Source organism: Natrix helvetica, assembly GCF_964273705.1.
Source record: "Natrix helvetica genome assembly, chromosome: 2".
Taxonomy (NCBI): Eukaryota; Metazoa; Chordata; class Lepidosauria; order Squamata; family Natricidae; genus Natrix; species Natrix helvetica.
In genome coordinates, this window is record NC_138552.1 from 218,417,072 (window position 1) to 218,444,354 (window position 27,283).

At 42.5% G+C, this 27,283-nt stretch overlaps 1 long non-coding RNA gene across 1 annotated transcript; it reads left to right on the plus strand.

Annotated features, from left to right (window-relative positions):
* LOC309388348 lies at nt 1-27,283 on the plus strand. Its single transcript, XR_014174762.1, has 3 exons — nt 1-39; nt 26,066-26,225; nt 27,198-27,283. It is a non-coding gene; the product is annotated as an uncharacterized lncRNA (long non-coding RNA).

Below are 27,283 nucleotides of genomic sequence, written 5' to 3' on the forward strand. Positions count from 1 at the left end.
CATGAATGGAGGCATTTTGGAAAGCCTTTAATCCTTCTTGTAAGAGATTAAATATATTTCTAATAGAAGAGAATACAGTATATTTAGCTCAGGGCTGAATTGTGGAGTCCTTGATTCTCTCTGAAGTTGAATGTTTGCTTGCAGATGTTTCATTACCTGACTAGGTAAAATCAGTGCAATTGAACTGTGGTGTTTGATCCCTGTTTATATACTGTAGTGTAACTTACCCTGCAAGTGTTGGTGGGGGTGTGGCTTTCTCTTTGGTAGTTTCTTGGTTAGATTATTGCTTTCTGCTTGATTGTTTTTCTGGTGTTAATCCCTGTTTATCTGGGTGTAGGCTGCTGGAGAGGATGTGTTCTGGTCTTTTTATTTCGTTCTTAGTTTTCTTTAGTGTCACTTTTAAATGGTGTGTAAATGTGGTTTACAGCAGAGTTCTCCAACCTTTCTAGCTTTGCAGACCAGCTTGGGAGAGGGGTGGTTCTGTGCAAGTGGTGGTCAAACGTTGTGTATGCACAGCTCCAAATGGAGCGTGCATGGCCAGATTTGCCTGCTGCTCGGGCAAGGGGTGGTGGTGTCACAAACCACTTCTGCAGTATGGTTCCAAAGGGCTCAATGCCCAGTTGGGGACTCCTGGCTTATAGCATCTCTATGTGTTGATTGATGGCTGATTTGTCTGAATGCCAAGCTTCCAGGAATTGCCTAGCATTTTTGGATTTGGCTTGGTCTAAGATATTCACAGTTTTCCAGTTGGAACTATGGTTAACTCTGTCCATGTGTTATGAGATTAAGGACTTTTCATGTCTTATGACTTTTAGTTTGTGTTCATAGATACACTCTGCTAATCTTTTGCCTGTCTATCCTGCATAGTAGCTTTTATAGTCCTTACTCTGTATGTTGTACATGATTCCTGTTTTTCTTCTTGGGTGACTGAGTCTTTTGATTTACTTAAGATGTCTTGGAGGGTTTTAGTTGTTTTGTGTGTTGTGAGGATGTGGCAAACCAAAGATGACCTACAAAGATGATAGTGATCTGGGGATTACAAGTCTATTTTGCCATATTATTGACAAAACTCCTGTTATATAATACTTTTGTCAGTATCTTCCAGAGAAGGACTCATTAACATTCAGGCTCACTGATGCTTGCACACAAAACAAAAAAAAGCTTTAAAGATGCGGAAAGCTTCTTTTTCTGGGTGAATTCAAGTAGATCCTGGACTGTTATTTAGAAGGTATTCTTTAATTTAGATTGCAGGAGTACGCTGAACATTGGACTCAATGGCCTAAGCAGATCAGGGGACTATGATGTAACTTGTTTGGGGCAGAACTGCACTTCCCCTGAAAGATCTGATACGTGATCTGAATATGTTCATTGAACCTCAGCTGTCATTTTATGCAAGTGACAGCTGTGGCAAGGGCCATATTTGCACAATTACAACTAGTGTGCCAGCTGTGACTCTTTTTTGAGCCAGTTCAGTTCAACTGGTTGCTCCCTGCTTGGCTATTTTAATGTTTTTTTATGTAGGGTACTCTTTGAAAACTTTTAGAACACAATGTGGCTAATGCAAATACAAAGATCACTAATCAACACATTTATCAGTTACCAATTCTACACTAGGTACAGTTAGTCCTTGCATAATGATCATAGTTGGAAACTGTAACTCTGTTGCTAAGCAATGAGATTCTTAAGCGAGACATCATGTGACTATGGCAGACGTATCTCATTTCCACCATGGCTATTAAACAAATCACCTGCTGCCATTAAGTGAAGCTTCCATGGGGCTGTCGTCCTTCACTCCAGCTCCTACCAGGGACATGAAATTAGTCCCCAAGTGGGTATCCCCTGGACAATGGTGATGTAATTGGATAATCCGGTGTTGTGGTTCACCAACAGCCAGCGGAACTGGTGGCAGATTCGGATAGTGAGGAGGTTGGGGAGGAACATGGGCCAGTCCTGGAGTCTGGGGAAGACTCTGATAAGGGCTCTGTGTCAGAGGCAGAGAGATGGTCAGAGCCGTATGCCAGTTATCAGCTGCCTTCAGAGTCAGACATCAGTGAGGCAAACGAACAGCTGGAGCCTGTTCAGTGTGCACATGTGCAGAGTTGCCAGATGAAGGGAACAGCTAAAGAATGGGTCAACTTTGGAGTAAGGCCACAGGTGGATGATGAGTGGCTCCTCCCAGAGGAAATAAAAGAGGAGCAAAAGGGGAGTGGAGTTTGCAGGAGACAATTAGTTTGCTTAATTGGCTGTTGGTCTCTCCGAGACTCCTTGCCAAGTTTTGCAGATATATTGGCCTGTCAGCTCTCCAAGCCAAATAAAGTCTGTGACTGTAAATACTCCTTGAAAGACTTTGCTGGATGTGAATGAGCAGAATTCACAGTAAATTAATAAAAGGTATTTTTTGCCAGAACAAGGAGTTTGCTTCATGCTCTTGGGAAGCTTCGGTCAGAACATCAGGTTCTTTCAACCCGGAAGTCCCTCAGTGCTTCCGACATGAGTGCAATGCAATTAAGTGAAGACTGTGATGGATGTATGAATCCATTTCTGCTTGGTCATTAAGTGAGTCACACATGAGTAAGACAATGATTTTATTTCCGGCTTCTCCATTGACTCTGTTTTTTGGAAGCTGGCAGTGAAGTCTGCAAATGGTGATCATGAGACTATGGGTTGCTGTGATGATCATAAACACCTAAGGGCCCAAATCTCAATCGTGTGAACATAGGGGCATTGCAATGGTTGTAAGTGTGAGGACCAGTCATAAAGTTCAGCTTCAGCACTATTCTAAGTTCAAACAGCCTTTTAACAGGGCAGTCATTAAACTTCTCAATTTTCTAAGTCAGACTTGGCTTACGCAGTCCAGGAACTTGAAATCAAGTTTCTTAATCAAAAGACACCCACAGGTTGGGTTGGAAGGGTCATGATCTTATCTCCTGCTGTATGATTTTAGGTAACATTGACTCATATTGGGGAGGGAAGATGGCCCATAGTCAGCCAACAGAATAAATAAAAAATGAGAATTGATGAGCAAGCTAGAAGTTAGCTTGTACTGATAGGTAAGAAATATATCCAAATTTAGGCAAATCCTTCTGTCCAGCAATTGGCCATTTGCTGCTGGACTATAATTTCTATTATTCACAAGTGCCACACTATCTAAATGTGACTAGATGATACATTTGGAGGGTATTTGTTCCCGAAGCCCTTCCTAGGCGTTTTTGTGCAAGAATAACAAACATGATTTGTGATCCTTTTTAAAGTCAATCAGGATGATCTATATGCATTTAGAGATGCTGGACTGGTAGGCAGCCCTGCTCATAAGTGTTTTCTTTTTTTTATCACACATTGAAAGGAGAAAGCAGGGCAGAGAAAATTGCACTAAATGAATAATGTATAGCAAATTTACTTTCAGGTCTGATGAATTCTAAAGCAAATCAAATGGAAGGCATTCTAGATTCCTGGACACAGAAAGCAGCAATTTCTAGATTATCCTATCTGGGTTGCAAAATTCTGGATAGTGGTTAGATGAGAACAAGAAGTTTTCTGTATCCATTTGCTGCCAATTAATGTTTCCCTGAAGTTTACAGTCCAGATATAGTAACCACACAGGCTCTGTCCATACTGTGGCTTCCTCATCTGTATATAATTTTTGCAGGACAATGAGATGTTCTGCGATTCAACTCTGAGTACCATACCGATTTTTAAAAATGGAATGCCATAAAGGGGAATCTAGTCTGAGCTGTTACATGTCACAGGTCAGAGCATTTGACCCATCCATTTTAGCATCATCTTCAGGAACTTTTGAAGCCAACAGTTTGATGAACAGAAAACTCTTTTTTTTAAAGGATTCCTAGTGAAGTTTTCACTAGTAAGTTTGGAAAATCAGTTATGTTCAACTTCCTTTCTGAATTGAACTCTGACCTCAACATTCAAGTAAGTTCTTGTTCTTCTAGGACAAAACAGGAAACAGGCTGTTTTTGTATCATCAACACATAGAAAATGTGTCAATAAGAATGAGGATATTTTACATATGTAAATATATGTGATTGGAGACACACTGAGAAATGAGAAGTATAATTTAAATACAATATATTAGTTTTCACCAGAGTAGAAAAATTGGCATGAAGATGTCCAGTGTGTGAGCTTAGATTGCTGACTTGTTTTCTTGTTGTTGATGGGCATCTTAAAGAACCTCTTCTTCCTCCTGATGGTTTTGTATCATTAATCAGTCTGAAGAGCCTTCAAACAAAAGAAACAAATATTTCCTGTAGGACTAAAAAAGGAATAGCAGAATGTTTCAGATTGTCCCATTTCTCTCAAACATTCCTTTCTAGACCATTAGACCATATCTTCACTACTATTAGATTTAACTTTTTCTTTTGATGCCAATATAATTGTGAATTGTAATGCTGTTGTTGCATCAAATCTTTTATTTATGAAAGTGTCCTGATCCTCTCAACAATAAGGTTGAGTAGCTTTTGAGTTCTATATTTACAGATCTCAAATCCTCTAAGATTAAAAAATTAAAATACTTTGAGCAATTTCAAAAAATCTAAGAAGCCAGGCAAGCAGCAATCCAAGTATATTCATATATACATCTCTACATTTTTCATTTAAATATAAATATTGTTGCTCACCCTGAAAAGTGATTGTTTATTAGATTTCATCAGCAATTGTTTAATATTTGTACTTCTAAAAGTGAACAACATCTCCTATTTCTTGTCTGAAGTTGGAGTGAAAGATATATACATATTTTTCTCAACAAAATTTTTATACCAATTAGTTTTATTTTCCTTATTGGCATCAAGCGTTTCATGAAGTGGATTTGCCTACATAATTTACAGCAACCAATTCTTAAAGATGCAACAGGAGGCCTTGTTTATTTTTCAGCTGTATGCTAACATTGATAATTTTGGGTAAATTATAGGTCTATACAGTTTTACAATCAGTCACACAGCGCAACTGCCCCCCCCCAAAAAACCCAAAACATTTGGATGTGATCTGAAGTGAAAGTTAAATGAGGACCTATGAGATAACTCTTGTCAATTTTTACATTTTTTTAAAGAACCAGATGTTTAATTTTAACCTTACTTTGACATAATATAAAATGAAGCATTCAGGGAGGTAACATTATACTGAAGTGTGAGATTGAGTAATGTGGTCCAGTGAGTTTTCCTCTTTGTTAGAGAATTGATGTGATTGGGAAGGACTTCAGATCTGTTGTTATAATTAGGAATGGTCTTTTGCCTTAGGACTTTCTCCTAGGTGGGAGGCTGATTGGAATCTGAGAGGTTTGACATCCCAGCATGGTATTTCCTGAAGCCTTAACGTTCCCACTGTTCAGTTTACACCAAATAATTCTAAAAGGTCAGACTGAAGCTATATACACACACACTGCAAATTCAGAATAAATAACAGAGTTCATACCAACACAACAAAGGTGAAACACAAAAAGTTCACCATTTAAAAATCATTTTTCTTTTCTGATGAGCATCATCACATTACAATGCAATACTCAATTTATAGCTATCCTAATCCATCCCCATAAATTCAGGTTCGGTTTACTTATCTTGCTTAGCTATAGTCCGATTTGTTTCACTGGGGTTCGGTGTGTTACTAAGCTTTGGAAATGGAACCCAGGATTTCTAGATGATGCTTTATGTCAACCCAGAAAATTAGGGTTGTGCCATAAACTTCATTTAAGCAACCCATAGTTTAGTATAAACATGTGCAAATTTCTTACAGCAGGTGACCAAGGCCTCAGGGAATGGGAGGACACAAAAATTCTGCTTATTTAATCTAAATTGATATGGACTGGAAAGTTTTTGGGGAGAAATGGCTGGCTTATAACGATACAGAATAATATTAACTTTACTTTACTTTTATTTAATTTATAAATCGCGCCCTCTCCCAGAAGGGACTCGGGGCGGTGTACAGTCATATTAAAACAACAATATAAATACATAAATATAGATGGAGGAGGTAACATATAAACTGTACAGTAATAATTAAAATTAAAGATACATTAAAAACTACCCCTAAAAAACTACCCCAGAATAGAATGTTTGCCAGGAGGTTAAAAATGGGACTATAGATCGGCTAGGCCCGCTAATTGGAACAGGTGGGTCTTGAGTTTCTGTCGGAAGGAGCGGAGGTCGGTAGTGGTTCTGATATTGGGGGGGGAGGTCATTCCAGAGGGTTGGGCCCATCACAGAGAAGGCTCTACTCCTGGACGCCGCCCGTTGGCATTGCTTAGTGGACAGCGCCCGGAGGAGTCCCTCCCTGTGGGAGCGAATTGGTCGCAGGGATGTATGAGGTAAGATGCGATCCCTCAGGTAACTAGGTCCTGTGCCATGGAGCGCTTTAAAGATGGTAATCAACACCTTGAAACGCACCCGAAAAACCACAGGCAGCCAGTGCAGCTCGCGCAGGAGAGGTGTTATGTGGGAGTACCTGGTACTCCCCATGATAGCCCGCACGGCCGCATTCTGAACTAGCTGTAGTCTTCGGGTGAATCTCAAGGGGAGCCCCATGTAGAGAGCATGTTAAATGTTATGCAAGTACTTTCATCTTACGGGTTAAATGAGAGAGAGAGTGTGGTTGCTGCTGTTAAGAGGAGTTGGGTGAAATCAATTCTTCCATTGTATATTACACATTAGAGACAGAATACTGTGGTTTCTGGATTATTTACCCCCTCCCCACCCCGAAAGTCCTGCTTACAGAGTGAAAAACCAACTAATGTTTTTCAGAGCAGGTTAGCTAACAGGGACTCAGAGAATAAGAAAATTAAAAGGAAAGAGGAAGACAGACACGCCTCTCTTTGATGGTCTTCTGTCTCATGCTAAGGCTTTGAATAGGAATGTGACAGAATGTAGAAAAGTAAGGTGATTCCAGAAGAAGTATGCAAGTATTTTACTGGGATAGATGATAAATTGCTGGGCCAAAAAAAATCCATGTGTGTAAGAATAAAATGGTTAACAACCACTTTTCTTGCTAAATTGATTTCACCCAACTCCTCTTAACAGCAGCAACCACACTAATGATTTACACATTATAGTAGAGTAGTTGCTAATTGGATAGACCATATTATACAATTCCATTAAAATAGCAAAAGGGAGAAGCTGGGTAACCTTACATGGTTGCTGCTTAGTTAAGCATCCCTTTTTTGATACAGAGTTATCCTAGCCCTAGATTTAAAATTTTCATTGTCAATCAAAATGGGGTATTCCTGGGAGGGGGAGGACTTATTTCTTCTCCCCACCCACTACAGGTAAAAGCAATGAGCTTGTTTCAACATAATACTATAATATTTTGCTCTTGAATGCTGTTTTATCTTATTAATGTTAAGAGAAGAATTAATAGAAGTAGAACAAAAATATATTATTTTGCTGGAAATATCTAGGGAATATTCCTTAAGATTCAGGAATCTTCTTGGCTTAGACTAGCTGACTGAAACATTAATCTATCTGGCTTATTTCTCTTTATTTTGTTTAAAGGTAGTTTATTTTGGTATGGTAGTATAATATCATATCTAATGTCTTGGTTGGTTTTCTAGTTTTTACAGAATATTAAACAGAAAGTGCTAATTAACAGCAAAGGCAGAATGACAGTTTATTATATTAACAGCCACATTATACCTAATGTGATATTTTGCTTCAATGGTCACATTTATCAAACAGACAAATCTGTGAGTTTTTTTTAAAAAAAACCTGAATCAACAAATACAAATGTCAATGTAAATTCCTAATTATTGTTACTGAGGGGCTTTAATAGCTTCTGGAATCATGAAGTGATGACAGGATTTTCATGGAAACTATTGATTAAAACTACAATGTTGGCTTTATTATATTATACAATTTATTTTTCTATATCAAAGTGAGGCTTAAAATAATCAGAAGATCAAACTAATCCTGAATAAATAAACCACATTTGCAGTGACGTCTGCAGAGACTCTCTTAATTGTACAAAAAATGTAAATTGGTTGTGTGTGTTGGGTTGGGGAGTGAGATTAGTCTTTCCAAACAAAGCCTTGTCTTGTCATCGCTGAAAGAAGAGAGAAAAATATTTGTGTGCAAATTTAGACTACAATATGGGTGTATGTTTACTTTCAGAATACACGTAGGTTGACTTACAATGGTTTGCTTAATGACCATTCAAAATTACAACAGAACTGAAAAAAGTGACTTATGACCATTTTTCACACTTACAACCGTTGCAGCATCCCCATAGTCACGTGATCAAAATCCAGACATTTGGCAACTGACTCATATTTATGACAGTTGTAGTGTTGTCGGGGAGGTCATATGATCACTTTGTTTAACCTTCTGACAAGCAAAGTCAGTGGGGAACCAGATCCACAGCTTACTAACTTAACAACTTCAGTGAATCACTTAACAACTATGGCAAGAAAGGCCATAAAATTGTGCAAAACTCACTTACCAAATGTCTCTCTTAGCAACAGAAATTTTGGGCTCAATTGTGGTCGTAAGTTGTTGACTACCTGTATCACCTAATAATGAATCCGAATACCAGATACCTTTTAAAGAAATCCACCTGCACTTCTTTTGTGAATGTGGGTTTTCAGATAAAGGAATTGACCATTGTAACCAGCTATTTTTCTAGCCAGAGCACAGGGAAAACTCATCAGTATCTGTTTCTCTACCGTGGTATAAGATATGTGATGAAATAAACAGCTGTTCAGCACTGAAAAATGTAGGAGACGAGACATCCTCACTGTGGGCCTTTGGAATTTTAATGTGACAGGAGATCATTTGGGCCAAAAGAATTTAGCTTCCTTCTGTTGTTGTTGTTGTTTTTCTGAAGATCAACCCTGGTTCCCAAAGCTATGCTCCATGGCATAGCAAGAGCGATTTATGTTCAGAGCTCAAAGCTGGAATTATTACAAACAGAACTGAGACATTCCTCCCCCTGCTGCCCGTTATTGTTAATTTGCAAATGAAGGAAAGGGAAATAAACGGGTACGTCTAGTTAAATGGAGGAACACTCTGCAATGTGCAGAAGAGGCATGAGAACTAGGAAGTCAAGGAAATTATAGCCAAGAGATAAGGAAAATAGAATAGACCAGACTAACAGAGTTGGAAGGGACCTTGGAGGTCTTCTAGTTCAACCCCCTGCTTAGGCAGGAAACCCTACACCACTTCAAACAAATGGTTATCCAACATCTTCTTAAAGACTTCCAGTGTTGGGGCATTCACAACTTCTGGAGGCAAGCTGTTCCACTGATTAATTGTTCTAACTATCAGGGAATTTCTCCTTAGTTCTAAGTTGCTTCTCTCCTTGATTAGTTTCCACCCTTTGCTTCTTGTCCTACCCTCAGGTGCTTTGGAGAATAGCTTGACTCATTCTTTTTTGTGCCAGTTGCTGAGATATTGGACATGCTATCGTGTCTCCCCTAGAATAAAATAAAATAAAATAGATAAATCGAGTTAAACTAATACCATTCAGTATATATCTCTATATCTTCCTATCCTTATGTTGCCCCTTTCATTAAAACAATAAAGCAGTGTTGCAGCACTGTAAGCTTCGTCTCTTTTGCACATGTGTGCAAAGTGTAATAGTGATACATTCCACAAAGCATTCACATGTTGAACTCTTCTTAGATTTTTAATCATTACTGTACTACACTTTGACTGCATTATTTTTGTTTTGTTTTTCTTTGTAAGCATACAATCTCCTCTCATCCTCATTTGAATGATTCAACATTAACCAGGAAAGAAGAGATACACAATGTCCCCTTCATTGTTTAACTAATTTATTTATTTACATTTATTGTTTATGTATTTATTTAAATGTGTTAACCACCCAACTCCAATGCATTCTTTGTATTTATGGATATAAGGGCTAGAAAGGCAGTTCTGTGTCTTCAAGTACTCACCTGCTAATTTAAATGTTAATGGGAAAAGACTTCAGCTTGCAGTTCATGATATGCTATGTAAATCCTTGTGGTGGTTTTGGAGATGTTTTGGTTAGAGACACAAATGTACATGTACTTTTGTAGGTAGATTATACCACAATGTTCTCAGAATTCAAATTATTTGATGGATGTTAGATAGATTATGTGATGCATGGATGTGAAAATTACTGTATTAAAGACTATGTATACTGTGTATACAAGGGAAGTTTTGTATAAATTACAGCAAGGAGGTGAATTAGCATATTTTGTTAGAATGATGAAAGTGGATGAAAAATATTCTTAGTCATTTAGATGCTGGTGGAAAGATTATAGGTAGTATATGGTTTGTGGGCAGAAATATATATTTGTTTCAAGAAACTAAATGGATGTGTATAAGAGCATCCTTCTACAGCAGGGATGTCAACCTTGATTTCATTGAGGGCCACATCAGGGTTGTGTTTTGCTGGGGGGGGGGCATGGCCAGCTTGATGCCATTTGTGTCAGAGGGCAACTGTGATGGCCTGGGTGAGGCTGGGGGATCCATTGCCTCCAGTTCCGTTTTTGGCTGCAACAGCCTCCTGCAGCCCTCCGCCAGTGAAAATAGAGCTCTGTTTTTGCTGGCAGAGGCACCGCAGCAGTGGTGGGTTCTGGATCCCATTGCAACCAGTACAGTGCAACGGGGCCCGGCGTCCACCACATGAACACGGCCAGCACACGCGCGCACACACAGAGCGCACGCATGCGTCCTTACCTCCTGTAAAGCTCCGTGACGCCTCCGTGATGCTCCAGCTGCTCGGTGGAGAGACGTGCAGTCACCGTATGCTCCATGCGTGTACGCGGAAGTGCCAAAGAGCTCAAATACCGGTAAGGAACTCGGGCAGGTGGGTGGACCCTCCGGAGCACCGTACTGGAATGGTACTCGGTGCTCCCACCAGGCACCGGTACTCTCGTACCGGGGGGTACTGGTCATAACTCACCACTGCACCGCAGGCCAGTCCTTTGCTGTTTCCAGGGCGTCCCCACGGGCCAGATCTAAGCACTCCATGGGCTGGATCTGGCACCTGGGCCTTAAGTTTGACACCCCTGTTCTATAGGGAAGGAATGTTATAGAAACATGGAAGACAGTGGATGGCAGGGAAATAATAATTTACAAAATGTGTGTAACATAACAAGAAGAGATGAGGTAAAAATTACCAATGAAATTTAATTCATTACAAAAATGGGGTGACGACCTACAGAAGAAGCATGCATCTTTGAATGTATAGACAGTCTGAAAGTGAATCAAATCACAAAACAAGCATAAAAAAAAGTTGTGGTTGATGGAGTTTAATGAGAACCTAAAAAGAAGGAGAACCTTAAAAAAAAGCAAATGGCAATCTGCACTGTGGAGGGGTATATGAAAGTGGTGGATGCAAATACTATTTTCAGAAATAGAAACGTATAGAGAGGTCTTATGAATGCTATAAGTCAGACTAAGTTATAATTTCCATTCTTTTTCCTCCTGAGATTTTTTGTCTGTACCCTTTCTTACCTCATTTTTTGCATTCTGCACAGCGACACTCACGCATAATGGGTGATACTAGGGATATATAGATTCCCCTCACCTTTAAAAACAAATGGTTAGGCTATTTTGTGGCTTGTGTGACATTTTTTGTATGCTCCTGTCTCATCATGGTGAGAAACCATGTAACCAATTTGCAGTAAAAAAAAAAAAAAAGGCCATAATGTTTATTCAGTTCAAGATCACCAAAATTTAAATGCAACCAATTGTTGTTACTTGTGGTCAAAGGACATTCCAGGTCCTGCAAACCAGGTCCTTAATGGCCATAGGTGGCCCAATAATCTCAAGGGCTAAGTGTTAATGGAAAGAGACTTTGCCTTGCAGTTCATGATATGCTACAGTATGTAAAGCAGGGTGTGCAGTACAATGTGTTCTCCATCCAGGCGAATCTGCGTGGCTTGTAATTTACGATAGAAACCCATTTAAAACATGCAATTATTGGAGACAGGTGATAACAAATGCCTTTGCTAACAGGCAGAATCAAAACGATAGCTTCCAGTTCTGCTTTAAAAGGAGAAGAAGAAATGAGAGATGAAGAGAGATGTTAATAGGCGGAAGAGGTAGTCCTACCCTTGGCATTTCTCATAAAGAAATTTTGGCATTTGACAAACTAATTGCATGTTTTGTGAACATGCATATATCTTCTCTTTCGTAAGGTCCTGGATTGATGACCTTTGTAAAACAAAGGGAAGAAGAACATTAAAAACAGATAAAGAAACAGAGAACAAGTGCGGGGAAGAGGGGAAAGCACATAATTAAAAAATGTATTATTATAATGGTAATGTTTTCTAACTTCAGGCTAGAAACAAAACAGTTGGGAATTACCCACTAAAATGTAAAAAGTGGTTACTGTAGAACAATTTTTCCTGTACCAAAAATACCTGTACTATGGTATACATTTTGCAAACCAGACAATCAATCATGATAGAGGAACATAGAATAACAGAGTTGCAAGGGACCTTGGAGGTCTTCTAGTTCAACCCCCTGCTTGAGCAGGAAACCCTATATGCTTTTAGACAAATGGCTGTTCAGTTTCTTTTTAAAAGCCTGCAGTGATAGAACACCCACAACCTTTGAAAGCAAACTGTTTCACTCATTGATAGTTCTAACTGTCAGGAAATTTCTCCTTAGTTCTAGTTGCTTCTCTCTTTGTTTAGTTTTCATCCATTGTTTTGTATCTTGCCATCTGGTGTTTTGGAATTATCCAATTCCTCCAACCATTTTTCATATGTTTATTGTTCTTCCCTGCACTCTTTCCAGAATTTCAACATCATTTTTATATTGTGGTGACCAAAACTGGATGCAGTATTCCAAATATGCAACTGATTGCACAAGTCAGTTTTATTTTTTCAGGTGGTACCTTTATCAATTTCATCAAAGCAATCTAAAGGCCAATTGCAGATGGTAGACTGCACACCCATACATCAATCAGTAAGTGGGAGAGCCGCTTAATGAGGGCAGAGTTTATTTTAAAGGCAGTTTGCCCAAAAGATTTAATAACATCTTCCCAGGGTAACTGCTGTATCAAATACGGCTGTATACAGTGTGTGCCTTTAAAATATAGTGGGAAGATTGTTTATAATTTCAGCTCTCATTAATATTTACTTCTATGGAATTGTTTCTTTTCTATATTTCTTATTTAGAAGTAAGCCTGCATATCTGGATGATTTCAAAACTTCAGTTTGATATCTTTGCATTCTATCTTCCCCTCCCTTAAGGAAAGTGTTGCATTTTCAAACTCCCCATGATTTTAACTTTCAAGATTTCAGATAAGCCAATTCCCTTCAACCTTCTCTCTGTCTTCCTTATCTTGAGTGTGATGGATTGAACTCTCTTATTGCACAACTCAGTTCCAGGCAATGGGACAAATGTGTCCCAGATTCTCTTTAGGCTTACAACGGTTGTGGCTATCAACACTGTGCACAGTAGGAAATATAGCAGAAGACAATACATTGGGAGTCCCCTCCTTACCTCTGTGTCCAGCAGATCTTAAGCTATGCCACACACTACCATCCACAGGATCTGCAAAGTGTACCAAAGCAGAGTAAAACCAACCAATGATTCTTTCTGTTAGTTCTCAGCAAACACGACTTGTTCATGATCGTGTTCGAATTTCATTCCAAGCCCAAGCCGGCAGATCTCCAGGCAAATGTCTTCTTCGAGCCTAGGATTTGAGAGACCATCTATAGTGTCTGCCTGTCTTACTTATTCCTACATGTTTGCCCTGCTCTTGACTCCACCAAATAAACAATACCACCTTCTACTGGGACCAGGAGACAGGCCTTCTCTGTTGCTTCAGAGAAGCCTTGGAGTATAACATCCCACCAGAGATTTGTCCTCACTTTGCCTACCTTCAAGTGATATTTAAAAGCTTGGTGGTTTCCCCAGTGCCAACTTCAGATTTAGCTAATTTGTTTCTGTACAGCAGAAACAACTTAGTGTTCTTTGTATGTGTTTGGACTACAACTTCCAGAAGCTGCAGCCATCCTTGCTAGCTGCAACTTCCAGAAGCTGCAGCCATCCTTGCTAGCTGCAAATTGTAATTAAATCTCTGCAGATTGTTAGGGGTTTGCTTCAATGTGGATTGTTTAGATTTTGTAAAGCATGTCCAGAAAGCAAAAATCACTCATCCACATAGGTGTTTGAAGATAACATACATTTCATGGTTTGCTTCTAATGTTCAAGCTTTTCACAAAGCAAAGGTTTTTTTTGAAGATGCACACACCCCAACACATCTGGAAGACAGGAAAAGCTTCTGTACAACTGTCTAACTGCTCACGTCTTCTTTCTGTACAACAGTTTTCATGATATGGTTCTTTTGCACTGTTGAAGAAAGACAAAGGTTTGCTAAGTGCTGTTACATGCTTCCCATACATGAAGAACTTTCCTAATGGATATACAGATAAGTCCTTGACTTACAACCATTCATTTATCAACTGTTTGAAGTTATAACAGCACTGAAAAAGTGACTTATGACTGGTCCTCCTACTTACAACCAATGTTCCCTCTAATTTTTTTTCGATGTGAGCAGAAAAGTATAGTGTTTGAGCGGCACATTTTCATGCCTGAGCACCCGAATTTTTTTCACAGATGTCACCTAAGACAACAACGAAATCAGTATTATTTGAAATTCAAAGTTATGTTTCTTCAAGGTACCCGCTTAATTCAAAGTGTTATATAATATCAGTATCACTTAACAACGCTCCTGCTTAGCAACCAAAATGTTGGCTCAGAAACTCTGGCATTTGAAGCACGCAACTCTTAAAGCTGTCAAGTTACAAGACCCTTGCACCCCTAACCCTTTAGGGAAAAAAACCCCCAGGGGTCTTCAAACCTGACAGCTTTAAGATTTGTGGACTTCAACTCCCAGAATTTCTCCTCCAGTCCTGTTGGCTCAGGAACTCTGGCATTTGAAGCATGGAAGTCTTAAAGCTGTCAAGTTACAAGACCCTTCCACCCCTAGAAAAAAAATGCAGAGCTCTTCAAACCTGACAGCTTTAACACTTGTGGACTTCAACTCCCAGAATTCCTCCTCCAGTCATGTTGCAGCGACGTCATCTGCGTGGATCTGCTCCATCTCTGCTTTCTTCATTGTGGGCAGGGCTGCTGCTGAAGTTGCCGATGAGTTGCCACCAGAATAACTGCTGCTACCTCCTCCTCCTCCAACAGCACCACCAGATTTGCTCCTGAGCTCAGCGCTGGGTAACCCGTGCCCGCTCCTCCTCCTCCGTGCTTTTGAAGAACCATGAGGCTTTTTTCCCCCCTGCTCCCTCCCCGCCTTCCTACTGTCTCCCGCAGCCTCATGGCTCTTCAAAAGCACGGCGGAGGAGGTGGAGGGGGCAGGCAGGGGTAACCCAGCGCTGAGCTCAGGTGCTCCGAGCAAAGGGGAGGCGCCGCTGCCACACGCGGAGATGCCGGCTGGAGCTTTGCCGGCTTCATCTCAGCCACAGCGCCGGGCGGCAAATCCGGCAGTGCTGCCTGTTAGAGGAGGATGAGGAGGAGGTGGCAGCAGTTCTTCCGGTGGCGGTGGGGGCTTTGGGGCTTCACAACTAGCCTCAGTCGCCCCGTGCTCCTCAAAGCAAGTCTGGGGAAGTCCTTTGCAGGCGGCCCGTTCTAGCTGCCTGCAAAGGACCTCCCCAGCTTCCAAAGCCTGTGGCAATAGAAATCACTGCGCGGCAGTTGAAAACTGCTGCGCGGTGTTTTCTTGCCACCTGCGCGCTAGCGCAGCCGCGCACCTTAGAGGGAACGTAGCTTACAACAATCACAGCATACCATAGTCATCCCAAAGGTGTTTTTTCAAGAGGCAACTGGACTTCCTGGTTTTTCTTTGAAGACGTTTCACTTCTCATCCAAGAAGCTTCTTTAGTTCTGGCTATATGGTGGGGAATGGAAGGACCATCCAGTCAGAGCTGAAGGATGAGAAGTGAAAGATTTTCAAAGAAAAACCAGAAAGTCCAGTTGCTTCTTTGGGACAACCATGACCTGGACGACTGAGAATCTCCATAGACATCCCGATGGTCACATGATCAAAATTTGGGCACATGTATTTGGGCGCAATTGGCATGTATTACAATGGTGGAGCATCCCAGAGTCATTTGATTGCCTTTTGTGCCCTTCCCAGCCAGCTTCTGACAAGCAAAGTCAATCGGGAAAGGTGGATTCACTTATGACTACATGATTCACTTAACGACAGTAATTTGCTTAACAACCTTGGCAAAAAGGTTGTAAAATTGGGTGCAGCTCACATAGCAACTGCTTGCTTAGCAATAGAAATGCTGGTCCCAATTGTGATTGTAAGTCAGAACTACCTGTAGTGGCCATTGACATATACGTACCTGAATGAAAGACTATTTTGAATTCAAGAAAACCTTATCTGGCACCCTCAAGATTAGACAAACAAAAGCAAAGTCAAACAAAAGAAACTATGTGTCCTTTATTGTATTGATAACAAATCTGTGACAATTCTTCCATTTTAAATGTAAAATATTTGGGAAAAAAGCTCTGCTATTCATTTATAATAAACAGAATGTTTATTTGAAAAAAAAAGGTTTCCATTATATATATCCTATTTCCCCCAAAATAAGACCTCCCCAGATAACAAGCCCAATTGGGCTTTTGAGCACATGCGCTAAAATAAGCCCTCCCTCCAAAATAAGCACTCCCCGAAAATATTGCAACACAGCAGCAACCATGAGGTGACCATTCTCACTGCCTCCTGCACCTCAAAAATAATAAGACCTCCCCAAAAATAAGGCCAAGCGCTTATTTCGGGGGTCAAAAGAAAATAAGACCCTGTCTTATTTTCGGGGAAACATGGTAGATATAATTTGCAGATTTTTATGACTGTTTTAATGCAACTCGTGACCGGCGCCAACTCGAGGAAATAAATTCCCATGATCAAAGTCTTAATGGAGACTTGTTAATGGATCATGTTAATTTCCATTAAGGAGGAGGAGCTTCCAATGATGATGGCGGGCGTCTCTTGAGCTCCAAGAACACCATGGAGCTCCCGCCCGGTTAAGGGTTGCTGCCGGCCCCCGTATCATCCGAGAGGGGCCGAGAGTTCAATAGCCCGACCACCCAGGCATGTTTCGGGCTTGTTTTGGCCCGCCAGGGTGGTCGGTGAAGACTGGAGGGAGGAGAGGACTGGAGGGCTGCAAACGGCCATCGGCAAGGAAAATCAATGATGACGGCGCGGTGCAGCTGCGCCGGTGGTGCCGGCGCCGAGAAACACCGAGAAACACCGAAAAACCCCAAAAGAGCCAGAAAAGAGCCGGAAAAGCTGAAGGAGAGTGAGAAGAAGGGGGTGAGAGGCTCCGGAGGCATTGGAGGCACCGGAGAGATCCCTGAGACATCGAAGGACCCGAGGGAGAGAAACAGGAAAACATCTGATAGGTGAGAAGGACTGGGAGGCAGCCGGAGGCTGCTGGAAGAGACAAGGGGAGATGGCTGCGACGATGGTTGAATGGAGGAAGCTGCAGCCAGGGACCCCTTGGGATATTTTGTCATCTTGTCATTCCTGGCTACTTGTTCCTGGCTACTCCCATTCCTCTCCCCGGCCCCTGCTGGCTCGAGCGGACTAACACTGGGAGCCAAGCAGCTGGGCCAAGAATGACCCCCCATCCATCAGGGGGGCCACATCCACCATGAAACAGATGAATGGAACTATCACCTATCCTTTATCACCATTTACCACCTTTGCCTTTCCCCCACCATCTGGGATATCTAACCATGGCTTGCTCTCCCCCCCCTTTTTTCTCCAAGTTCTAAGTACCACCTGGACATTGAAAAACCCTCCGCCCTCCATTGAGACTCTAGCCCACTGGTTTTTAACTATTAACTTTTATATCATCTGCACCCCTACCCTATCGGGATGGTCAACAACCTACCAATTTACTCGAGGACAGACCTGCTTCGCCTGCGGGAGGCCCCTCTCTCGCAGGTATGGCCCTTGGCTCTCTCAAGGGCCAGCCTTGATGACGGGTTCGTGAACCCCGAGAGGTGGAAGAAGAGGAAGCTGAGGGGCTTTTTAGCAAAATGTTTTATACTGTTTTTAGGGGGTTCTGGGAAGGGGGGGGGATAACCAGGCCAGGAGGGAAGCCAGTGCCACATGAACAGGTGAGTCCAGGAGGGAAGTGAGCGGAGTGGGGGGGGAGAGGGAACAAACTATTCCAGTAGAGGGTTGTTTTATTACAACGGTCGCGGGAGGGGGGGATGCGAGGACAAGAGAAGATCACAAGGTCGGTTGGGAGACCGTGGCTGCTGGCTACGCCCGGTCGTTTGTACCAACCCCCGCAACCTAGGTGGTCGGGATCTACAGAGACAGGGCCTGCGGCTGATGCTTTGCAATGCAAGGTCCGTGACCAACAAGGCCCCCCTCATTAATGAGTTGATCTCTGAGGGGGAGCTGGACCTTGCAGGAATAACAGAGACCTGGTTGGGTCACGAGGGTGGTTTGCCCCTCATGGAAATGTGCCCACCAGGTTTCCATGCATTTCATCAGCCTCGGGCCCTGGGTAAGGGTGGAGGGGTGGCGGTGGTTATACGGGATGGTCTAGAGCCGAGGGAGTTCACTGTTTCTCAGATACCCGGGTGTGAGTCACTTGGTGTGAAATGGGGCCCAGGGAGGCAGTGGGGTCTGCTGATTGTATACTTGGCTCCTCGCTATACGTCAGCAGCCCTGCCTGAGCTCCTCGAGCTGATCTTGGAGACGGCGGTGGAGATCCCCAAACTTTTGGTTATGGGGGATTTCAACCTGCCGTCGACGGGAGCAGCATCCGAGGTGGCTCAGGAGTTCATGGCTTCCATGACAGCCATGGGCCTGACCCAACTAATTCAGGGTCCCACACATGAAGGTGGCCACACACTGGACCTTGTTTTTGTATCTGAGCAGTGGACGAGTGATCTGGGAATAGGGGACTTAGACATTACTCCCCTTTCATGGTCAGATCACTCTTGTCTCCGTCTAGACTTCCCTGGCGCTACCCCCCACCGCGAGGAGGCGGAACCAGTTTGTCCAAGCTGGTATCGCCCCAAGCATCTGATGGAACCAGTTAGGTTCCAGTCGGAGCTTGGGCTGCTACCTGTAGCCCTGGCCCGCGCTCGGTCAGAGGACCTAGTGGCCGCCTGGAATAGGGCGACGGCTGGGGCCTTGGACCGGGTTGCGCCTTTGCGACCTCTCCTACGGCAGCGACCCACCCGGGCTCCTTGGTATACCGAGGAGCTGAGGGTGATGAAGTGCCAGAGGAGACGTCTAGAGAGCAGGTGGAGGTCCTCAAGCTCTGAGTCTGACCGAACACAGGTAAGAGCCTATTTACGGACTTACCTTGTGGCATTGAGAGCGGCCAAACGTAGACATTGTGCCGCTCTTATTGCGTCTGCGGATAACCGCCCTGCCGCCCTGTTTAGGGTCACCCGCTCCCTCTTGGTACAAGAGACGCGGGGGGCACCCTTACAGGGTAGAGCAGAGGAGTTTGGAGAATATCTGCAGAACAAAGTCGCTCAGATCCGGAGCGGATGGGCCCCCTCCAGTGGTCTGGACGGGCCGTCAACAGTGAGTCTTGTGAGTCCACTCTGGGAGGAGTTTGACTCTGTTGCCCCCGAGGATTTAGACAGGTTGCGTGGAAGGCTGCGACCCACCACATGTTCATTGGACCCGTGTCCCTCCTGGCTGGTACTGGCATCCTGGGAGGTGACACGAGGCTGGCTTCTGGGCCTGGTGAACGCCTCATTGGGTGAGGGATCCTTACCTACCGCCTTGAAAGAGGCGGTGGTGAGGCCCTTACTCAAGAGGCCTTCACTCGACCCAATGGAGCTAGCTAATTATCGTCCAGTCTCCAACCTCCCTTTCTTGGCGAAGGTTGTTGAGAATGTGGTGGCGCAGCGGTTTCCGCGTCACCTCGATGAATCCGATTATCTAGACCCACGCCAGTCCGGCTTCCGACCCGGGCACAGCACTGAGACAGCCTTGGTCGCGTTGGTTGATGATCTCTGGAGGGCCAGAGATAGAGGTTGTTCCTCTATCCTGGTCCTATTAGATCTCTCAGCGGCTTTTGATACCATCGACCATGGTATCCTTCTGCGCCGGCTGGAGGGGATGGGAGTCGGAGGCACCGTGTTACGGTGGTTCGACTCTTACCTCTCCGGCCGGATGCAATATGTGTTGACGGGGGCAGAGATCGACCCCGAGGCCACTCTCTTGTGGGGTGCCGCAGGGGTCGGTCCTCTCGCCCCTTCTGTTCAATGCATATGTGAAGCCGCTGGGCGAGATCATCCGTGGTTTTGGGGTTGAATACCTTCTGTACGCTGATGATACGCAGCTGTACATTTCAACCCCAAACCACCCCAACGAGGCTGTCGCAGTGATGTCCCGGTGTTTGGAAGCCGTCGGGGTCTGGATGGGGGACAATAGACTCAAACTCAACCCCTCCAAGACTGAGTGGCTGTGGCTTCCGGCACCTCGGTTCAGCCAGCTGACTCCATCGCTGGCCATAGGGGACGAGCTACTGCCCCCTGTGGAACGGGTGCGCAATTTGGGCATCCTCCTAGATGCCCGGCTGTCAATGGATGACCATGTGGCAGCCGTGGCAAGGGGGGCGTTCCACCAGGTTCGCCTGGTGCGCCAATTGCACCCCCTACTGGACCAGGATGCCCTACGCACAGTCACTCATGCGCTGGTGATGTCTCGCCTAGACTACTGTAATGCTCTCTACATGGGGCTTCCCTGGGACGCGCCCGGAGACTGCAGCTAGTCCAGAACGCAGCCGCGCGGGTTATCATGGGGAGGTCTAGATACTCCCATGTAACACCGCTCCTGCGCGAGCTGCACTGGCTACCTGTGGTTTTTCGGGTGCGTTTCAAGGTCCTGATTACTATCTTTAAAGCGCTCCATGGCTAGTTACTTGCGGGATCGCATCCTCCCACATACATCCCTGCGGCCAATCCGCTCTCACAGGGAGGGCCTTCTCCAGGTGCCGTCCACTAGGCAATGCCAACGGGCGGCGCCAAGGAGTAGAGCCTTCTCTGTGATAGGCCCAACCCTCTGGAATGACCTCCCCCCTGACATTAGAACCACCTCGGACTTCCGCTCCTTCCGACAAAAATTGAAGAGTCACCTGTTCCGATTAGCTGGCCTGGCATAATTATAAATGTTACATCTATGAACTCCTGGTAGTATATTCTCATGTGGTTATTTTAAGGGTAATGTTTTAGTTTTAATTGTTTTTAGGGCTTTTAGCCTCATATTTATTCTTCTGTACAATACTCTTAATTTTAACCTCCTCCACATATATACGTATATTTATAGTTCTATTTATATTTGTATTTTATTTGTTATTTATTGTGTGGACTGTACACCGCCCCGAGTCCCTTTTTGGGAGAGGGGGCGGTTTAGAAATGCGAAGAATAAATAAATAAATATAAATAAAACTCCAAGGCATTTGTCCATATAATTAAGCAAAGCTTCTTGTTACAATACAGCAGGGATGTGCGGTCAGAGGAGGCAAGGGAGACAGAGCTTCACCACTCTCATCATGAAAAGAAAAAAAAAAGGGGAAAGGGAAAAGGTACTCATGGTCCAATTCCCTGCCTTCCTGAGTCAACATGAAGGGGACTGCGGAGCGAGCTCCGCCGGCTCGCGCTCCGTGGTCCCCTGCATGTTGACTCAGGAAGGCAGGAAATGGGACCATGTGTGTAGGAGGCTGAGGCTGCCTCAGCCTCCTGCACACGTGGTCCCATTCCCCACCTTCCTGATGACGTCACCAGCCTCACCAGCCATAAACCTTACCACACGTCACTGGGATACAGTAGGCTGCAATTGTTACCTATAAATGCAAGAATAATTTTATTTAAAAGATGAGATGTATAACCAGATTATTTAGGAATAAAGTTTTTTAAATTGATCCTATCTGCACCAAGATGCTTCCATTGATAATTTCAAAAGCAAATGTCTAATATAAGGAGAATTGTGTTCTAAATTCTTCATCCTGGTTGAGGTAACTGAGTTTAGTACATTGATAGTCTAATTTTCCCATATTTTCTCCGGCCTTAATCTGACAGCAAAATGCAACCATAATCACAGCTTTTAGAGCGCTCAGAGTCTAGCAAAGTAGGAAAGATAATACCATAACTGCGTCTTAGCCGGAAGGATAAAATTGCAAATAGCAGCTTATTTATTTCATATGCTGTCAAGAACACCTTGATCATTCATATTTGGTCTTCAAGTAGGCATTTAGAATGATCTCCAGCTCCTAGGCATATGCAGTAGACACAGTTGAAACCTTTATTAGGCAGTATCATTTTGTCTCTCTATTTTTTTCCCTTCTGGGATAGGAAATACACCCCTCCTGTATATATCAGGGAAGATTAAAAAGAAAAAGGATTCTAATTTAATCATTATTCAAATTGGTTTGAATTCACTCATGTGAGTGGCAGAATGGAAGCCCTCCCTTGCAATTGTCAGACGTTGGATATCTCAATATCCTTCTGTCTTTTTGAGAGGAATGTTTTACGTAGTAATGTATCAGCAGGATGATTTTATCACCACTCAGACCATACATTAATAAGATTCCACATTGGTGCCATTTTATCACCCTCTTTGGGTTTTTTTTTTAAAATGATTGTTTTAGATTTCCCCTACGTATTTTTTTTCAAACTAAACGGATGAAGTATTCAAATATTTCTATAATAACACTTAAATGAAAAAGTGTGGCATCATTGATTGGTATGTACCTCATAGTGACAATCTAGACTCAGGGAGGAAGAAATTAAAATGTTCAGATGAATTTCTCCCTATACATAGCAACTATATTATTACCTTTCAAACAATAAACGATAGCATTGTTCCAATATCTCAGGGGTTGCCACAACGAAGAGGGAGTCAAACTATTCTCCAAGGCACCTGAGGGTAGAACAAGAAGCAATGGGTGGAAACTAATCAAGGAGAGAAGCAACTTAGAACTGAGGAGAAATTTCCTGACAGTTAGAACAATTAATCAGTGGAACAGCTTGCCTCCAGAAGTTGTGAATGCCCCAACACTAGAAGTCTTTAAGAAGATGTTGGATAGACATTTGTCTGAAACGGTATAGGGTTTCCTGCCTAGGCAGGGGGTTGGACTAGAAGACCTCCAAGGTCTTCTAGAAGACCTCCAAGGTCCCCTCCTCTGCTATTTTTATTCCCCTCCTCTGCTATTTTACTATTATTATTATTATTATTATTATTATTATTATTATTATTATTATTATTATTATTATTATTATTATCATTATTATTATTATTTATTGTACATGCATACACATACAAATGCATACAGAGAGAGAGAGATACATCCACATATACTGTATTTAATTATGTACATATACGGTATAACTATGAAATATGTACGTGTGTTTGTAATATTTCCAATAGTGTTGCAAAATCAAATGCAAAATATATTTTTGCTGGCTGACCTTGTCTGGGCTTGGAAGCTGAACATGACTGAGCCTGGTTATTACTTGTTTGGAAGCCATTTGGGGAATTCCCAGCTGCAAGTTAGATTGAGGAGTTGAAAAACATCCTAGAAGAAGACATATTATTCCATACCGTACTCCCCCCAGCTCCCATTGAAAAGAAGAGTCCATGAAGCCACCAGCAACTGAGCTTGATTCATAGGGAACCTTTCTGCATTAATCCTTCCAACACAATACAGGTAGTCCTCAAACTTACAATTCATTTATTGACTGTTCAAAGTTAAAATGACACTGAAAAAGTGATTTATGACCTTCTTCACACTTATGACCGTTGCAGTATACCCATGGTCACGTGATTTACAATCGGATGCTTGAGAACTGACTCACATTTATGATGGTAGCAGTGTCCAGGGGTCATGTGATCCATTTTGCGACCTTCTGACAAGCAAAGTCAATGGAGAAGCCGTATTCACTTAACAACCGTGTTACTAGTTTAAGAACTGCAGCGATTTGCTTAACAAATGTGGCCATAAAATGGGGCAAAATTCACTTAACAAATTTTTCACTTTGCAACATAAATTCTGATCTCAATGGTAGCCATACGTTGAGGACTACCTGTAGAGTATTGGTAAGGTATTATATCAAAGGGCTCAGAATTCCTTCCCTCTGACAGCTCTCTGAAAATTGAACATAATGGTACCAAATTTGATAAGAGCAGGGGAACTGAAACAGCAAGTATGAAAATGGGTTGGATTTCAGCTGGGGCAGAAAATATTTCAGACCTCCCTCTGCCCCCTAATATCCTTCTGGATGGGTACAATAGTTTTTCAGAATGCTGTTGATTGCTTCACTCTCAGATTCCCTCCTGGTTATACCCATCAGAGCTTATGCGGCATGCCCTCTGTTTTCCTCATGCACACATACCATTGCAACATGAGTGTAAACCTGAAATTCAGACATAACTGTCTACTTTTTTTTTTACAAAGAAAAGAATACAGATGCCTTCTACGGCCACTGATGACCAGGGGGTTGGAGAGATTTCTAGAAATCAAGTTCTGCTTGCTTACCCTTGCTTGTTATGTTCAAACAAACATAAACATTTTGTAAGTGGATAATTAGCACAGTAAAGAGAAGACCAAACTAAAATTTTCCTTCCCCTTAGTTGTGCTAATTTTTAGACAGGATGTATAGTTTGGATTTTTATTTTGGACGTAAGAGAACACTGAAAATGACACCTGCTTCTATAATCTACTAGACCATTGCAAGCTGGGACATCTGCCGCAAATTGAGATTTCAACAGGTGGTCATACTGATGACACAATGAAAGTTCTCTTCCTTATGTATTTGCATGCAATGGATGTGTGTGCAGAAGAAGTGAAGTCTGCATTACAATGGTGCAAGACGTGTTTTGTCATTTTGCCCTGCCCTCTGAATGGACATGATTGCAGGGTTCCTGCCCTCTATTTCTGTTGGACTGGGATTTATATTCTTTGAGTTCTTACAGAAGATTGGGGGGGGGGGGGACACAAGAAAACCTTCAAATGAGCATCTCAGTCCCCCCCCCCCCATCTCCTTAATTCTTGAACATGTAAGCACAGATTTCAGTTCTTGCTTAGTTTGTTGGGTAAATGGCTTTTTCTTTACTACCTTCTGAAGTAGAAGCATCTATCTCCTGACTCACGAAAATCAACCAGATTTTTTCTTGAATGCTGTCAAACATCGATTGGCTTTAATTTTCCAGGTCCATTCAAAGGCCTGTACTTTCTCTTTTAACCATTCAACATGTCCTTTCTCTACATACTGATTTGTGAATCCAACTGGACTTGAACCAAGCACATAAGAAGGCATGGGGGGGGGGGGAGATTGTTTCTTTTCTCCAAGGATTCTGTGAAAATCCCCATCCTTGCCTGAAGCCCCTCTACCACAGCAAGAAAGCTTCTGCTGATACCCATATCACAATGAAACAAACAAACAAACAACAAACAAACAAACCTCATTGGAAGGGAAGTGTGAATGGAGGAGAAAATAGAGAATTTCACACGTTTCAATGTGAAATTGCTGAATGCTGCAGTTTTGTATGTCAATTGAATATCTTTCCTTCTTGCTTAAAATCTGCACAATAGAGACTTTTGCATGCAATATTTTCTCCACACCCCAATGTTGCCACACTGCCATAGTATTGAGCAGTTCTTTTGGCTTAACTGCAATATAAGAGAAGTCATGTTGAAGCCGACCCTCCCTTGGAAAGACAGGATCTCTGGGGTCCTTTTCTCCCTGGGGGGAACTCTTGCATGCCCACATGCCTCCTCTTCTTCTCTCATACATTTTCTAGCAGGTCTTAGAAGATAGTCATCCATTTTTCCATTCAATATTTTGGACCTTTTCCCACCTTTTGTGTAGAGCAGGATCCATATGTTTAATGTGACAGAACCTATTACAAGGAAAGGGTGATGGTTTTCAGGCTTGGTTTTCAGCATTTTGGTAGAAATTAAGATAATAGCCAGTCATTTCCAAATTGTCTGCCTGTCTGTCCATCTATCTGTATCCCTGCCATCTCCATCTCTTTCTCATCTACAGTATATCTATATTATTGTATACATATATTAGGATAAATGTGTACATGTATGATTATTTGTGATTTTTTTTATTCAAAGAATCTCAAACAGATGTGAAAATGAGAAAAAGAAATCAGCTTATGAATGGTAAAATGAGGAACCACAAGGCCAAAATGAACAGGTAGATGGGATACATCAAGAAGATCTATATAAAGAAGTCTCTGATTTAACTGAGAAATTCTCCAGCTGGAGTTTTGAGGTCAGTTATAACCTTCCAGGTTTCTTCTTTCTTATAGTTTACACAATCACTTTGCAGCAAATAATATCTTTATTCCTTATACCTAAGAGACAGTATTGTAAGGTGATAATGGGGAACCACTGGTATGATAGTGTTGGTGTATAGCATGCAAAGCCAAAGGGATGAAATGCATTCCAAGAATCATGATGCTGACAGAGAGCAGCTTGCAGTCAACCTGGCTCTTGCAAACACTGAATCACGCTGTTGTGAAATCTGGATTCAGCAATGAATGACTCACTGTTGGCAACTTCTGTCCTATCAGTATGCTTTCTGTAGTAGAATAGAAGGCTGGTGTTTGATATCATCTTGGAACGCTTTGCTCCTAGAATGGTAATAAGTAACAGAACACTGGAGGTTCTATTGATCAGATCCTTAAATTATTCCAGGTTTTGACCAGTCAGTACACAAAATCTGCACCAAATCACACAAGCCACATTGTCTCTTGGCGTAAACATTGCCTCTGTCTCTGTAAGACACTTTTCCTTGCTTGTCGGTTCTTCTAAAATTTATTTCCTGGCCGTCTGTTTTCAAGCACAATGAAGAGCACCATTAATTGGTGCAGGGTGTTTAAGAAAGCTGAGGCATCTGATAAAGAGATAAGCAGGCTGGCGGATCAGAGATTCAGTGTTAAACCTACCAGATGATGAGGCGTGTTAGAGCAGGGATTGAAAGCATCACACAGAGACGCAGAGATTTGTAGGTCAGGAAAAGATCTGTCACTCCTCTGGTTGAACTCCTCACGCTGATTATTCCCATCCCACTCCTTTGAGTTTAATTCAGGCTGTCTAACTTTTGACTCCTTATTGTAATTTCTTTGAACCTTGTTTTAGCTTCTTATACTCTTCTCAGCTGTCCTCATCACTCTCTGTATGGACTTTCTATCTGAGGCACCTCAGCTACCAAACCAAACAGTGATGCAGTTTTATCCCATAGGTCAGAATGCAGGGAAATGTTATGGATAGAACAATCCCACGGAGAGACTAGAGGGGAATTCATGATGAAAAATAGGTGACCTGCTG